This window comes from Drosophila willistoni (genome assembly GCF_018902025.1).
Source record: "Drosophila willistoni isolate 14030-0811.24 chromosome 2R unlocalized genomic scaffold, UCI_dwil_1.1 Seg200, whole genome shotgun sequence".
In the NCBI taxonomy this organism is placed as follows: Eukaryota; Metazoa; Arthropoda; class Insecta; order Diptera; family Drosophilidae; genus Drosophila; species Drosophila willistoni.
The window spans coordinates 6,152,566-6,169,820 of NW_025814051.1; positions in this window are offsets into that span (position 1 = coordinate 6,152,566).

Consider the following 17,255-nt stretch of genomic DNA (forward strand, 5'->3'; position numbering starts at 1 on the left):
ACAAGGACAAAAAGAAAAAAAAAACTATTGAAGGAGGACATATAAAGTTGCTCAGTTAATGAACAACTTCTTTTTGTTTGCTCATTCATGAGTAACACAACATTAACTAAGTATAAACTATAAAAACTAAACACAATAATACGAGGAAAAAGTATTAGTTTTTAGTTTTTAAAGCTACATTGTTAAATTTAGTTTTATAGGAAATTTACGCAAAAAAGAAACAGTTGAATCATTTGAGGTTCCAATTGTATTCATAAAAGCAAGTAATTTATTTGTTTTGTATTATATTTTAAAATTTTATAAATTATAAAAACTTAAACGAGTCAAAATTAACTATATTCCCTAACATAAACTATTTTGCTATTTTCACAATAAAAAAAATATTCCTTTTTGGGTGAAAACAAAAAACAATATCTTGGCTAAAATAGTTAACCATCATAATGTCGTTTAATTGTTAAAAGGGTATAGCGAAAGGTCTACCATATGTCACATATATTTAGAAGAGTTGATGATGTCGTGGGTGGCTTTTGCACGTTACTGTTGCTGCTGTCTGTCTCTCTATGTTGTCAACGCCATTGAGAGGGCGTCAAAAACGACAGAGACCGAAATAGATATGGCCACAACTAAGTGAGAAAGAGATAGAGAGATGGCGATATAGACAATACATAATAGTTGAAGCCAGTCACAAAATTGACATTTCGCTTTCAGCAACAGCAGCAAAAGTTGGCACCATCAAAAACTCATATTTTTTTTGTTTTTTGGCACGACCAACAAAAAAAAAACAAAAGACTTAAGCAACGAACTTCAAACTCCAAAAAGGGCTTTTAACCAGGCAACAAGACAAAGTGTCAAGTTGCGCAACTTATTTTCAACTTTGCTTTTTTTTTCTTTTTTCCCCCTCTGGAGTTTTTTTTTTTTTAATTAAACCGACGACAGGCACTAAACATGCCCCATTATCATGTCATATCTAGGTGTACTATATAAATTCTCTATATGTAAAAATCTGCATGAGCCTGGCCTGACTTGACTATCTCTGACGATGGAGTCTCGAGAAGCTAAAGTCGAAGTCGGAGCGCCTCTTTGGAGTCTCTTGGCTGACATAAACGCTGACATTAATTGAGTAATTTATGCTGCCTGCTGCCGCCTGGTTTGCCGACATCAAAAATACAAAAACAAAAAGAAAAAAAATTGGCTTGAGCTCATGTCTTGAGGCTGAACATGATATTGTTATTATTATTATGAGACATGAATTCAATTAACACTTGTCCAAGATGGGGAACAAGACGATCAACTGGCATAGATAAGTTTTTGGTATTTTTTTTTTTACTTACCTATTTTGGTGATCCAAAACTAATTCGTATGGAAACATTTTTATACACTTGCCTCAAAAAGAAAAAGGGGGGAAAAATTGATTAAAATAAATTTAAATTGAAGAAAACTTTCTAAAAATAAAAACTCAGAATACATATGTACATAAGAACATACGGACTCTTTTTTCTGTTTTAAAAGTACCATTCAAAGATAATAGAATGGTTAAGCTTTTTATTTGTTTACTATTAAAAATGTCATCATCCTTTTGATAGACAAAAGCCCTAAGGAAATGTTTTCTGTTCCTTTTTTTTTGCATAAAAATAAATTTTGAAATCTTGATATGAAACTTTAGTGATTTTTATTTTTTTTTGAATTTTTCTCCAGATATACTCTGCAAGGGTATAAAAACTTTGTTAAGGCACAAAACTTTAAAACGTCCCTGTGGTTTTTCGGTTAGTTTTGCTAATGAGCCTAACATCTTTTGGCTCTAGTACAAAAAAGGCAAATTAAAAACAAGAATCACGACAGGTTACCATGCAAACTTCACCTAAAACTAGCAAACTTCTCCTTTTTCCACAAAAGTCACAAAAAAAGCCGACACCGAATTGAAAGAAAGAAATGGAAAAGGCCATTTACAAGTGTTAAATGCGTGAGGCCACAAATACGGAAATGGAAATAGGTTGGGAAGGGGGAGAAAAAATGTACAAATGAACTCTAAGAAATAGAGAGAGAGAGAGAGAGAGAGAAAGAGAGAGAGAGAGAAAGAGAAAGAGACAGCGAGAGAGACAGCGCATAGTAGAAGAGGCCTAACTGAGGCAAATGGTTGGCAGAGTAGAAGGAGACATCGAGTGTGCGGTATGTGTTAATGGCATTCGAATTTGACCAAATATGGCTATGTCTCCGTCTGGCGTTTGTCACTTTGCATGTGACCAAAAAACCTTACGAAAAAAAAAAATGGAAGGGAAGTGAAGAAAAACTGAAATGAATTTTAACCAAATCGTGTCGCTTACTATACGCATTGCATCAATCGATTGCTTTTGGTTTTTTTTTTCTTTTCGAATTGCGATTGGATTTGCGTTTGAAGCCTCGCGCCCGCATTAAGGTCTTTCTTTCTGGTCAGCTTTCTATATACACAATTCAGTTCGTGACTTGTTTTTGGCCATGCGGATGATCTGGCATTTGACACATTTCTATTGGCAGACACCAACCAACCAACAGCAGCAACAAAATTAGCTTGAAAACCGTCAAAAGAAAAGAAGTTTCAAATTCAAAAGAGGCACGAAAATGTCAAGTGCTGTGTATTGTGTGTGAGTGAGTTTGTTTTGGAAAGTTGTAAAAGTCCCGTAAAACAAGTATAATTTGATATTTATTGAGAGAGGCTGATGGTAACTAAGCTTTATAGAGTATTTCGAATGATTAGTTGCAGCAACTGTATATAAAGCTTAAGCACATTCAAATAAATGTTTGTTTAAAGTCATTTACCATGATGACGAGAATTCTACCAAAAAGACTAACAATTCTAACATTATTTTATTATTATTTTATTTTTGGCAGATGGCAACTTCATATCAATGTTATTTTTGACGTTGATCTTAGGTTTAATATGGATATAGAAAACTTATTTCCACATGTTACGATTTTTTCCGAAATTCCGTTTTTAAACTTATATATTTTAACAAAATATTTAATCATTTTTTATAGACAGGATTGGCTATATAAACTCTTATTTTTGTTCTAACCTAGGAGTGTAGACGGGGACTTATAATTCAAAGGATAATCGGGTACGCCTGTCGCTCTTTATCTATTAGTATTTATTCATTTGAGTGTTCTTATTCCGAAGCTGCCCTCAGTTTATCGCATCAGTCTTAATTTCCTGAGAAGGTTCGAAATAATATGAAATCCTTTAAGCCGCTTTTCATTGTTTTTTTGAATTGAATAAAGAATAGATAGTATTCAGCTTACGATGTTTGACTTATTCTTCTAAAAACAAGCATTCAATTTTTAACAGTTAATTTAAGACTTCAAAAGATTTTAACAAAGCAAAAATGTTTCTCATTAAGTTGGTAATCACTGGCACACAATTGTTGTGAATATTCAATACATCGATGTTATCGCACTCTTAAAATATATTTCAGACATACCATAGATAGGGTTTTTTTTTTTCTTTTGACATTTTACTTCAACTGAAAGTCGAAGCTCAACACGATTTCCCTTTACACTTTGTATCCCACTCTTTAAAACAGCAGCCCCAAAATGATTTATCACTTGAACTGGGCAATCAACATGTACAAAACTCCAAAATATAAAAGACACAAGGGGAAAAAACCTTAACAGATCATGTAGCAGTACCAAAAAAAAACCATAACCCCCCCTTGTGCTCATAGAAATATGTACACCTAACCGCACTTCAAACATAACTCCGAGTCTGTGACTCTTGAGAGCGCTATGACGGCGACGACGACGACGACGCCGACGACAGGTGATTAATTGTTTCAAACGCTTAGACGAGACTCGCGGTTACTTAACTTCCCTCGGCACAGGTTGAAACCTCAACCCCAACCTCAACTCAACAACAACAGAGCTTTTCAGGTAATGTCAAAAACCATATATGGAGGGGCGGGCAGACCAGCAAGCAGTCAAGTCAGACAAGGCGAGAGAACAAAACCAAGTTGCATGAATGGCAATAGGTTTTTTTTTTTTTTGAATAGGCACCTGAAACAAAACAAAATACTTCATGAGCAATGACAGGCAGTTGAAGTCATGTATCCCCCCCGTCCACTCATCAATCCACCCACCTCCCCGGCAACCACTTTGGCGTGCGTCGTGGCTCACCTAGAAATTTAAAGAGCCGAGGGGAGGGCGAGCAGTCGCTACAAAAAAGTATTAAATCCAGTCTTGTATGTGATCCACTGATTGCTTGATTATTATTTTGATTAATTAGCTAAGATTTGGCTAGTTCAAACTAGACGACGGCCCACGCCTCAAGCTCAAGTTGAAGCGATCCGATAGCAAACTATTGTGTTCAGGTTCATATTTTCATGATTGATTGAAGTTTTTTCTCTCTTTCTCTTTTTCTGTCTCTGTCTCTGTCTCTTTCTCTCTCTCTGTATCTGTTGATAACCCCAGAGAGCAAGCTTACAATTGAGAAATTATTTACATGGCGAGGCTATAATTAAACTTGTTTGTTGTTGTTGTTCGCCTGTCATTTTGTAGAGATCTAGTCTGGTTTATTTTTTTTTTTTTTCGATTTTTGGTTATTGAACCGCATTTCAATTGAACTGTGTGGGCAGCAATGAGGCAAGACATGTACATGGGCTGCGTTCAAGTTCATCTCGGGAGATTTTCAAATCAGCTAATTAACTAGCCAACTATTATTAGTTCAGTTCACTAATCGCAGGCGATAAATCAAATAAAGCGGACCAAGTTGGAGTTAATTATAAGCCCATTTATTCTAAAAAGCTAAACAACTCTCCTTAAACCTATTTGACTTTGTTCTTTTAATAGGCCTGAGACTTGTAGGAGTAAAAAATAATATACTTTATATTAGTTTAAAGTAATTCTAATTTTTTGAGATTTAATTAAGTTTTCTTTAACTTCTTAGTCCCAACTACATCAAAAATATATATCATAATAATAGATTTCTTTATCTACTTGTATTAAAAAACAGTTTGCATTTATCCTTTAATTAAAATTGTTAAATGTACACTCATGGACAGAGAAATAGGTAAACTGTCTATTTTTAAATTATGTGGCAAGTTCTACGTTTTTGGGTTAACCGACTTATTAAGAATCAGTTTTATGATCGTAAATGTTATATATTTTTTATATGGACATTTGTCCAATCCTAAGGCTCACACCTATTATCTTTTTCTCCATAAGTGTATATACATAGGTTCAACTATCAAAAAAATCACTTTTTTTCGCAGTACTGTCTACGCTCATGTATCAGCTTAAGGGGTTTTTTTTTTGGGCTGTCAGTGATGCTGAGTGAGTTGATTAGCTTGAAATGTTTAGTGCATGATTAGGCATAATTGAGATTTTGGCAAATGGCATCTTCCATTATCATGGAATGAAAAGTTACAGATGGAATCTTGTGTCCATGGGTTAATTTACTTAAGAAAACTTTTCTCACTCTGCTAGCAGGGCAGATGCTTCTGTTTCGCTTTCACTCTTCGCTTAAGCATAAAATCAATTCAATTTGAAATCATCAGCGAGAACTTTACTCACCCTTTCTCTATCTCTCTCTCTCTCTCTCTGTCTCTTTAGGTTTTTTTTGCGGCCTGCTGAACTCTGGCCCTCACGCAATCAAAAGGAATAATTTCACCACAAAGAAACTTTCATTGAATTAAACCCTAAAAATATGAAGGCTTATCACAAATCAAGAAGCATTCGAACTTCATCACCTACTTTGAATGTCTGGCTACTGCAGAAAACGGCATTCCGATTTGACCTACATTGAAAGAAGGATGAGAATGAGCGAGACAGAGAATGAAAAAGAGAGATAGGATGTGAGGATGCATGGAAGTAAGGCCTAAAAATGCAATATTCGTTGAGTCTGCCAAAAACAATTTAACCAATTTATGTTGAAATCTCTTCTTTCTCTCTTTCACTCTCTTGGACTTTCGTACGCTCAGAGTTGGCAAATCACTAAATTTATATGTTTTCTGATTCAAAATATTTATGACCAGAAACCTACCAGAAAAAGAGACCCAAAAAGGGCAACCACCAAAAGTGTTTCTTCTCCCTACACAACTTGGATCTGTATCTCAATGTGTGTGTGTGTTTGTGTGTGTTAAAGTCATTCGAGGAAGTTCGTATTCGCCTCGTTCGAAGATGTCGGCGTTGCGCCTCCAAATTGACTGCAAAAAATGGGGAGGGAGGACATTAAAATTCACCAAATGTATTTATTACGGCACCAAAGAGCAGCAACAACAAACCAGAAAATGATGCCCACATAAAGGACTGAAACAGACCCCTGACAATACACTAAGAGATATTGGGCACACTATAAGGGCAAGCAGTAAAAAAAATTGTAAACAATATACAATTATAAGCCAACTTTACAAAGTTATTCTGAATTACTGGTAATTATATAAAAATTAATGTTATGAGACAACAATTCAAAGTGTTTTGTATTAGTTAATTACTAGATAATCTAGTGCTTATCTTTGGTTTGGCCAGTAGTAAATACTACTAATTCGTTTTTAATATTGTTTCTTTTTACCAGAACAGTTTCACTTCTTGCTTACATCTTAACGAAAGATGTATTTTACGTTTTCTTAAAAGTAATTCCATAAAAAAAGAACAAAAAACTGCTAGTTGAAGTACAATTTGTTTCTTATACAGTTGTTTAATTACTTTTGATTTGCTTAACTAAATACTGCCTCATTAATTAGTTTCCTTCTTTTGCAGTTTGTGAATGTTTCCACCAAGAACGAGGTTATCATAGTTTAATTCCTAGAATTCGAAAGGATTAAGGATTAAGGACTTAAATCGAGAATACTAACTTAATAATAGTTAAGTCTTCGGTTTTTTAGGACCCCTAGGTAAATCTAAACTTGAACTGTCCCCCCGCTAAAGTATGAGGATTTTCATCAGTGCTTATAATGATGATGGTGGAGTAGCGAAAGTTTCATCGTCAGACAAAACATACGCAGTTCGATGATTTCCTGCTGGGATTCTAGAAATTTATAATATTGATTACCTAATTTAGTAGCTATTGCATTCTTTTAATCCCTCTCTAATTTGGAACTAATAATTACTTTTTCTGACTTATTTCTTGTTCTCTCAAACACTTACACGATTCATCCACTTCACACATATATTTAATCACTCAGTTTACACTTGAAAAGAAATTATTATAAATAAACGAGAAAAAATAATTCACGATTTGTATTTTTGTCTCTTTTCCTGTTTCTTTTCTTCCTAATTTCCGTTCATGGTTCATATGATTTGTTTCTTTCAGTGTACTTTGGCATCCACTGGCTGTGTTTTTGCTTAACTTTTTTTTTGGGGTCTCCCCTTTATACACTTGGCTTGGCGGCATGTTTGCAGATTGATTTGCTGTGCCTTCCCCAAAAGACGCCAAAGACACTTGCCAAGCACACACACACACATACATACAGAAAGAGTGATAAAGAACGAGAGATAGAGAAGTAGAGAGGGAGCAAAAACGCAAAAATCAATTGCATTGGCAAGGCAAAGGCATTTAGTAGTTGAGCAATCAAAGGAGCCTCTCATGGTGCGAATGGGACAAAAGCTTCAAGGAGAGTGCCTAGATGTTGCAACAACACCAACAACAACAACAACGGGGCAACGGCAACAGCAACGAAATAAAATAAAAATAAAAATAAAATTTATTTCTTGCCCCCTCTAGGTGAATTATTTAAACCGACGAATTCAATTAGAGACAGTGACTTGGTTTTTGCGCCCAACCACAACGAAGGCACCGACCCAGAGAGAGATGAAAAGTGGGGAGTGGAAACAAGAAGAAGAGAGGCTGCAGAAGGTAAGGTAAAAGTTCGAGTTTTTGCGTTGGCGCTGGGGGCGAGTCCCAGAAGAAAATAAAATAATAAAAATCGTCGGCGGGTGCGGCCCTGACTTAAACTTCACGCAAAACGCAACTCTACTCCTCCTTCTTCTCAGCGAGGAGGCGTCGATTGAGACAAGTGGAACAACAGTGCCTTCCTTTCATTGTTCTCTCTATCCCTCTCTCTCTCACTCCCTCTCTCTCTAGCTATAGCTTTCCCTCTTTCCCTTAGTTTAATTTGATTTAATTATATGCACAGCTTCTCTTCTCTCTGCACTACTTGAACTGGGACGTGAGTTTTTTTTCCTCGACTGAGCCCACATTTGTTTTTTGTATTCTGTGTTAATACCCTATCAGCAAGGGTATATTCACTTCGGGTTAGATATTATTAAAGCACTAGCACAGAAAGTTTACCAAATGCTCGTTTTAATTGCAAAGCGGTATCAAAATTTCCTCTTAAGCCAAATTCAGCATAACCCTGTTGAATTTATTTTTGGTTTCCCACCTCCTTTGAAAAATGTGACGTATTTTGGGTTGGGAAAAGGTCTTCCCCGTCCCTTGCATTCATCATTCCACCACCTTCCGACTCTAACCTGTGATCATTTTTTTTTTTTTTTTGCTATTGTTGTTGGCTTGGGATCTTTTAGGAGTGGCTTGTTAAATTTCACTTGCATGTCAAGGCAAACAGTTTTATTCGACGACGAAGAAGAAGAAGGTGTTGGGCGTCGATTTATGCGCTTTTCACTTGTCTGAAGCAATAATGGAGGCGAGACATAGAAAAATCGTAGAGGTGGAGTCGATTAGAAATCGCTTTAGAGAAAATAAAGGTCGATCTGTTGAGCAGACAAAAAATACAAAATTGGAATAGCAAACAAAGTAAGAGACAAAAGATCACCTTAAAAATTGAATTGAGATTCTTGGGAAATTTTCAATTACTTTGGGTCTTCAAATCAAAGTAAGTTATGTATGTATTAAGTATTTTTTAAGCTTTAATTAGTAGTTAATATAATTTCAATTCATTCGAGTATCTTTTAATTACTTATTTATTAGCTTAATTACTTTTGGTCTTCAAATCATAGTAAGTTAAGTACGTATTAAGTATTTTTTAAATTTTAAATAGTAGTTAATATAATTTCAATTCATTTCAGTATCTCTTAATTACTTTTTATAAATCATTCATGCACAAATTATGACTGCTTTACAACAATGAAAAGTTGGGGGCTTTGTTAATCTTAGATGGACTAGTGGGTATATAATTCTGAAGGCAACATTTATTATTTTTTAAGATCTAATTACATCTCTTATTCGAAATCTTAAAACTAAATTTCGAATTAATGTTACAATAATCGTTAACCGAAAAAATCAGAGCTTTCACAGAAATTAACATGAATAAAATCAAATACTAAGACGTTCCAATTCATTTTTTATTCACAACTACAATTTTATTTTTCATTCATAACTAGTATTAAAAATTTCCCTTGTAATGTTTTTCAATCGGCATTAAATTTTGCATGAATTTTACCTTCCTTATTCTGCATTACCATGTTTCATATGAGCTCGTTAAGTGGGAGGCGTTAAAATCCAAACTGTATATTTCTTCTGCCTACTCAATTATGCCAAAGCCAAGACACGAAAAATCAAACTATCAACTTTGACACTCATTAGCGTCAAATTACCACAGCGGAGCGAAGAAGCTGACGACCAACAATAATGGCAGCAGCCAACAAAAAGAAAAAACCCATCCTCGTAAATCCATAAAAGCAATCGTAAATTTTTATTGTCATGCCACCTTGCCAACGAAGTAATAGTAGAAGTTGGCGGAAAATGCTTGAGAACTTTTCTCGCTCTCTCGAGGGAAAAACTTAAAGCAAAACGGCGACGCAGTTCTCCAATTTGGTGGTGGGGTTGGCATATTAAACCACGTCGAACATATTTCATAATAAAATTTATGAAGGGCCATTAACTCTAGGAATCTTTTTTCGGCTTTTGCAATTTAAGACCCAAAGTCGCAGCGCCGCGCATCGTTCTGCGCCAAAGTAGCGCCAATTTTTCGTCTAACAATTGGACGACCTAATGCCCCGTTTGGTACAGCCAGCAAAAAATAAAAAACAAAAAAAAAAAAAACGCCAGTGTATCGTAGTTGAAGCCGTTAAATTCAATAAGAAGCTGGTGGAGGTGGAGTAGGAGTACCAGCAACGAGTTGGTAGCTTCTACCATCGAGTTCACATGAATGCCATGAAACAATAAATTATGTTATTAATAAATAATAAATGTAATGGTTAGCGGAGGAGACACACGGTAACGGAGCACACTGCAATTGCTGCTGAAAGGTAGCAGCTACCTGTTTTTTTCCCTCATCTCTTATCTCTTTCACTCTATAAGTTCCAAAAATAAAAACAATTTCCGTCCATCGGTTGCTTTATTGTGATTATTATTATTTTTGCCTTCGTCAAGCTTAACTACTGTGTCAAAAATCGATAATACTAGAAGTAGAGCTGTTGAATACCCTTAATTAAATTGTAAAATAAACCAAAATTTGTTACAGTCGATATCAGAACAATAGTAACTTATGTTTGTTAATTTATCAGCTATCCGCTATAAGTGTAACAAACTTTCGAACATTAAATTCGTTTACGTTTTGTATCAAAAATCATTAAAAGTACGAGTATTATTATGATTATGAATATAAATATTTGATGAATAAAACAAAAATTTAAAGTAGTAATTATTATGTAATTTTATAACAAAAACTAATATTTCATATGGAGAAATGTTTCACCATCTCTATAATGATCGTCAATGCCGATAATATATTGACAACGATATATAAATACGTCATTAAAACTATTATCTATTATACTAATACATTGTATTAATAGATTGTACAAATAGATTAAACTAATACCTGAAGAAGTCCTGATGTCCCAATTACTTGCATAGAATCTGAGAAGAATCTATATAACGACAGATGGGATATAAATGAAATCATTTATGAATGACGGTCGATAAATATCGATAGGTAATTATATGTGAAGAAAAAGAAAGACAATTTTTTCTTTCAGCTAATGTACTCGAATATTTTACCACCATTTTACCAAAAAGAAAAAAAGTGGTTCTAATTTTCGATCTCTACAATTTGGTCTGATACCTTCTTTCTCATTTGGCAAGTTGTTGAGTGTTGTGCATCGACAACGGTGGTAATAGTTTTGAGCCAGCATCACGCGATATTTTAAGCCTAGGAAGAAGAGACACCGGCTTCATAATCATCTTAATCATCATGATCATAAACAACAACCTCCTCATCACCTAAAATTGCATTGTTAATCACCTCGATTGCTCGTGATCTGTGAGTAATTGAAATTGCAATTTTTTTTTCTATAAATGAAAATTGCCAACGAAGTCAGCCAAATGCAATTAAAAGAATGAAAGGCACATATGAATATGAAGAATATATTTTATTTGAGTCACACTTGTCGCTTATAGCGAAATTTATGTGAAGGGCTATAGAATGAAATTTTTATTAGGATTTTGCAAGCACTTTTCCTTTAGAAGTAGAAGTAGGGACATTGCGGGATATAAGTCGTTGGGGGTGTTAAGAAACTAGCTTAAACAGTAGCCAGCCAACTCATCGGCACCGTTCTTCAGGCCAAAGACAAAAAAATAAAAAACAAAGTGCAGAAGGCGGAGGATCCCAAAAGCCAGCTGCCCGCACGCGCATATATTTAAATAAAACGTGACTTAAGAAATGGTCCCCATATCTCTGCCTCTCGTCCACTCTTACTAAGCCCGTTGTTCTCATCTCCTGGACACTTGTGTGTGCCATATCCGCCGCTACCTGATATTTATTACCGTGGAGCAAAAGCTCACAATTCAGAGCTCAATAGATATTTGTTTAAATATATAATTTCTTAGAAATCTTTAATTTGTGCTATACAATGAGGTGCACTCCAAACAAAAGATTTTTGGGAAAACAACTTAAAATAATTAATTTCTTAATATCTGCATGTATTTAGGATGGTCTAATTTAACCATTTATCATTAACAAAAATTAATATTGGAAATAAAGTCTTAAAATTTTGTTTAATGTAAACTATAACATTTATATAATTCAATATGTTTATTATTCGATCTCTAAAAAGTAAATTTATTTCCAATTGATAGCTTTATCAAAGTTACGATAATAGAAATATGAAAATATAAAATTCAGAAAATTAGCATTTATACCCAGTTTAAATAAATTCATAAATAAATGAAGTAAGTAAGTCGTCTCGCCGACTTGGGTATACCATACACCAGGTGAAACAAATATTTAGAATTTCGAAAACCAAATGTATGTCTACTAAATTGTTTTAACATGCCTCATACCATTTGCTATCTCGCTCACTCTACAAACATATAAGCACTCTAGCGCCGCCACTAGCCAACGGCCAATTCTGCCCTTATGGATCGCGTAGCAAAATACGTTCATACGTATATTTTGTATGTTTCTAGTCCGATTTCAATCAAATTTGGTAGTTTGATAGAAATAGATAAGATTTATTAGTCTGCCAAATTTGATCGCGATGGTCAAAAAATTGCAAGAGCTAATCGGTTTTTTCTAAATTATGGAGGCGGAAGTGGGCGTGGCAACATATTAAAATATATGTATTCTGCGCGCATACTAAGCCAATATACATACTAAATTTGGTGAGTTTAGCTTTGTTAGTTTTCGAGAAAATCAGTTTTGTTTAATTTTCGGGGGCGGAAATGGGCGTGGCAAAATTTTTAAATAGTCAATATCTGCGCGTCTATTAGGCTAACTTACATACCAAATTTAATGTCGGTAGCTTTCATAGTTTTTAAGAAAATCAGAGTTATGTAAATTCCGGGGGCGGAAGGGGGCGTGGCAAAAAGTTGGAACAATTATTTTCTGCGCGCTAACTAAACGAGTATATAAATCAAATTTGATGTTTCTATCTGCTATACTTTTTAAGAAAAACAGTTTTATGTAAATTCCGGGGGCGGAAGGGGGCGTGGCAAAAAGTTGGAACAATTATTTTCTGCGCGCTAACTAAACGAGTATATAAACCAAATTTGATGTTTCTATCTGCTATACTTTTTAAGAAAAACAGTTTTATGTAAATTCCGGGGGCGGAAGGGGGCGTGGCAAAAAGTTGGAACAATTATTTTCTGCGCGCTAACTAAACGAGTATATAAACCAAATTTGATGTTTCTATCTGCTATACTTTTTAAGAAAAACAGTTTTATGTAAATTCTGGGGGCGGAAGGGGGCGTGGCAAAAATTTGAAACAAACTCGATAAGCGTACATACTACACGAGACTACATACCAAATTTGGTGGCTCTAGCTCTTATAGTCTCCGAGATCTAGGTGTTCATACGGACGGACGGACGGACGGACGGACGGACGGACGGACGGACAGACGGACATGGCTAGATCGACTCAGTTTTTGATCCTGATCAAGAATATATATACTTTGTGGGGTCGGAGATGCTTCCTTCTGCCTGTTACATACATTTTGGCGACTTTAATATACCATTTCACCCTATGGGTGTATGGTATAAAAAAAGATTTTTTTATTTAAAAATTAAATGATTGACTTGGTACTTGGAGCTGCATAAATAATAGAAAAAATCAATTTGAGTTAACGATTTTCAAAACCAAGTGAATGAATTGAATGACTTTAAAAATCGACTTCAATTGAATGAGTGTGCTATGATTCGAATGCATTCGAATTCCAATTCTGATTTTAGTATTTAGTAAGTATTTGTATTGTATATTTTTGAGATATATGTGATTACTAAATGATTAAACTAATCTGGTTGGTGGCTCCGTGGGAACACATAGTCTGGGATACTCAGACTACAATACCTTTGTTAGCTTTCTATTTACTACCAAATTTTCTACTTTACTTTTCAAAATAAAAATGTTTTCTTTTTGTGAATAAATTCTTTATAAATATTCGAGTAGATTAAAAATATAATAAGATTACAAGAATATATAATAATCTGCAAAAAGACTGTTAGGCAGTGCAAAGACTTTAGAATTTAGAGCAAACTGTTGTTTACATTTCCAGATTGTTGAATAGAAAATTGTTATAGATTTTTTCCCCAAAGTTATAATTTGTAAGCAATAGAAAAAGCCATTTTGGCGTACAACACTTTTATCTACTGTTTAGAGCATTTGAGTCACTGTATGGGCCATAGAGTTGAAGAGGTTTTTTATCCGTTTGTTGTTATTGTTGGCATCCTGCTGCGAGAACTCAACTTTTCGCCTATGTTCAACTGCCGAGGCTACAGGCAGTCGGATGCTGTTGGCTGTTGGCGGTTCCTGCTTCTGCTGCTCAATTCATATATAGACAATATAAATATTTCATCTAATGCTGGCAATTTGCACTTGTGCCATCGCCAAGAGGCACAGGATTGGATATCTCCGCATTGAACGAGACTCTTCATCATCTAAAGAGTGGGTTGTTGAAGAGAGATAGAGAGAGAGGTTGCAGTTTCAATGTTGGCGTATCGCGCTTTTGATTTAATTTTTAGTTGCTTCTTTCTTCTAGTGGTCCAGCCGCTCCAGCCATACCAACAAAGATGTCGATGATGTCGAGGATGTGGGTAAGAAAAAGGCTAGAGATGCGATCTAAAAAGGCTGCTCCTCTCATGTAAATTAGCACACGTTTCGTGGGTTAAGTTTATTTTCCTAAATGAACTCATATGCAAATGTTGTTGTTGCCGCTGTCTGGTTCAAGTGGAGTCGGGTCGGTCCCAAGCTGATATGAGTAATTTCCAATCGAAATTCAAATGAAAATCGCCACATACAATATGACGCATCTAATCCATTTAAAGCGAAACAAAGATGAACAATAAAACGCATATGAAACAATCATCGGAATGAATCGGTTGATGGTCTATTTGGATTATCTTACACTCCCGTAAAGTATCGCTCAATCAGAGCGAGAGTAGACAAACGCTTTGCAGGGATTTACCTTGGTCGGCATTTATCTAAAAGCCACTGGAGCAACAGCAATTAAAATAAATTAAATAAATTAATATTGTCACTCCCTTTTGGAAGTATTATCTCCCCCCTGTTATACTTCATCTTCTCTACTCTACTATTCTCTTATCTTCACCTCTTTTGTTTGTGGAAACAAATGTGATCATAAAAGTGGGGAATATTGATTTTTTAATGGATCAAGTTTAAGATACCAAAAAATAATGAATGGAAAAAGTCAATGAAATTTAACAGTCAATTGATATTTATATTTGTCAAGTTCCTTATCGAAATGTTTTCAAATGAACAACATCGTCAACAATTTGGAAGATAATTTTCAGATGATTTAATTATATATTTATTTAGCCAGTATTCTTATGTATTAAACAATTGCAGTAATGCCAAGAAAATATATAGAAAGTTCGAAGGAAAGATGACAAATACTATAATTTATAGATAATATTAAAAATAAATGTTTATGATTCCAAAACAAAGCGAAAAAATGTTTCGGCAGAAGTAAGAAAAACAAGTCCAAATAATATCAAAGTATCGCTTTTAATATCTATACTTGTCTATAAAAAGAGTATTTCCGAGTCATGATATGCATAATATATATACGAAATATCTTTTGATGCTTTTATTTTGACTCTTTCATTATATGTCTGTGCTTGTTTTCATATTTTGTTTCGTCGATCTTAATCAATAATTTAAATTTGTTGTTGTTTTTGTTATTTGGCTGCTGTTGAGTCTTTTTTTATTTGAATTTTTATGGCATTTTGTATTTTAATTATAGGAGCTGCCGCTTTTGCTATAGTTTGTATTTCATTTTATTGTGTTAAGGTTGTGCTTCTTTTATTTGTGTATCTTTTGTTCATTTGCTGCTTTGTCGTTTTTATTATTTTAATTTTTATAGGCAAGAGATTAACTCCCATTGGTAGGGTTTATCGGGGTGGTATTAATAAAATGAAACTTTGTAGTTAAAAGATATTTAACCACTTTATAATCGGCCATATTACTTCTGTGTTTCAATAACCAACAAAATGACTCAAAATATTTTCGTGTGAATTTTGTTAAAGGAGGTCACACAAAATGAAGTGTGAGAATGAATTTGGCCATAAAAAGTAAATCACAAGTATTTTTTTTTAATCTTTATAAAAAGGACACAATTCTATTAATAACGAAGATTGATTCTAAATATTTATATTCATAACTGCGAATATTGTTTGAAGCTTTTTTGGAGTATCATTCAAATCAAAGGTAGTCGAAGGTCCAACTCTTATGATGGCCAAATGCCTAAAGCTGTCAAAATACTATATAGTTGTAATTGTTTTACATTTTTTTTTTTGCTATATTTTGTTACACTTTGTGAAAATACCAACAGGAATTTCTTTTATATACTTTTAATTTTTAATTTTCTCACGCTCAAAGCCAATAAAAAATTTCCGTGTTACACATTTTCTCAATCACCCAAAAACTTAAATTCCTCTCGACTTTCTCCTACCACTCTTCAACCTGCTTATTTTCCACCTCCTAATCATCAGTTTATACGTTTTTCCTACATGTTGTAGGTGTTTCTCAAACACTTGTCCTCACACACACATATATGTATATATATAAAGTCGACTCAAACTTTCAACTAAAAGAGAAAAAAAAAATTTACACAAAAATTTGTCTGCCTAAAGTATAGAGAGAGGGGGACAAGGAGAAAACAAAACAAGTGGCATATGCTTATTAACATATCACAAAAGCCTCAAAGTCTTCAACATCATCGAATGAGTGAGTCCCATGGACATTAACTTGTTGGACTAACGAGCTTGATCCATTTGAGTTTGTAACAATTCGTTATGCCCTCCAACTCAAACTCATCGTCAGCACCACCATCATCATCACCATCATGATGATGTTACTGATGATGATGACGATAGCGATGATGACGTGCTCAGAGTTATCGCTTATCACAATCAGTGATAATTTTAACAGTAATCAACCTGTCCCGGACACTGACAGCCCAACTCAACCCAAAACTCCAAACTCCATAGCCATCTCCAGCTCTTCTTCAGGCAGTCGGGTAGACAGGTTCAGGTTTGACTTGCACTTCAGTCAGCAGCTTTAGCATTTGCTTCGTTTCGGCTTCTCCTCTTCATTGTGTATAATTTTCAGTGAAATTGTTTAAATTTCGTTTTAATTTAATGATGACGGTTTACCTCTTTCAGTTTTTTTGTTTCTTGATTTCAGGACCAGCACCAGCACCAGCAGAGCGCCAGTTGCGCAAAAAGACGAAAAAAAAACCAAAAACCTTAAACAAAGGGGAATGGGGGAACAAAAAATAAACAATATGAAAAATGTTGCTTCATTTTGGACACAAAAATTATCAAAAGGCTGCCGCATTTTGGAAGTGCGTCTTGTGTTTGATCTTTGGCTGTTTA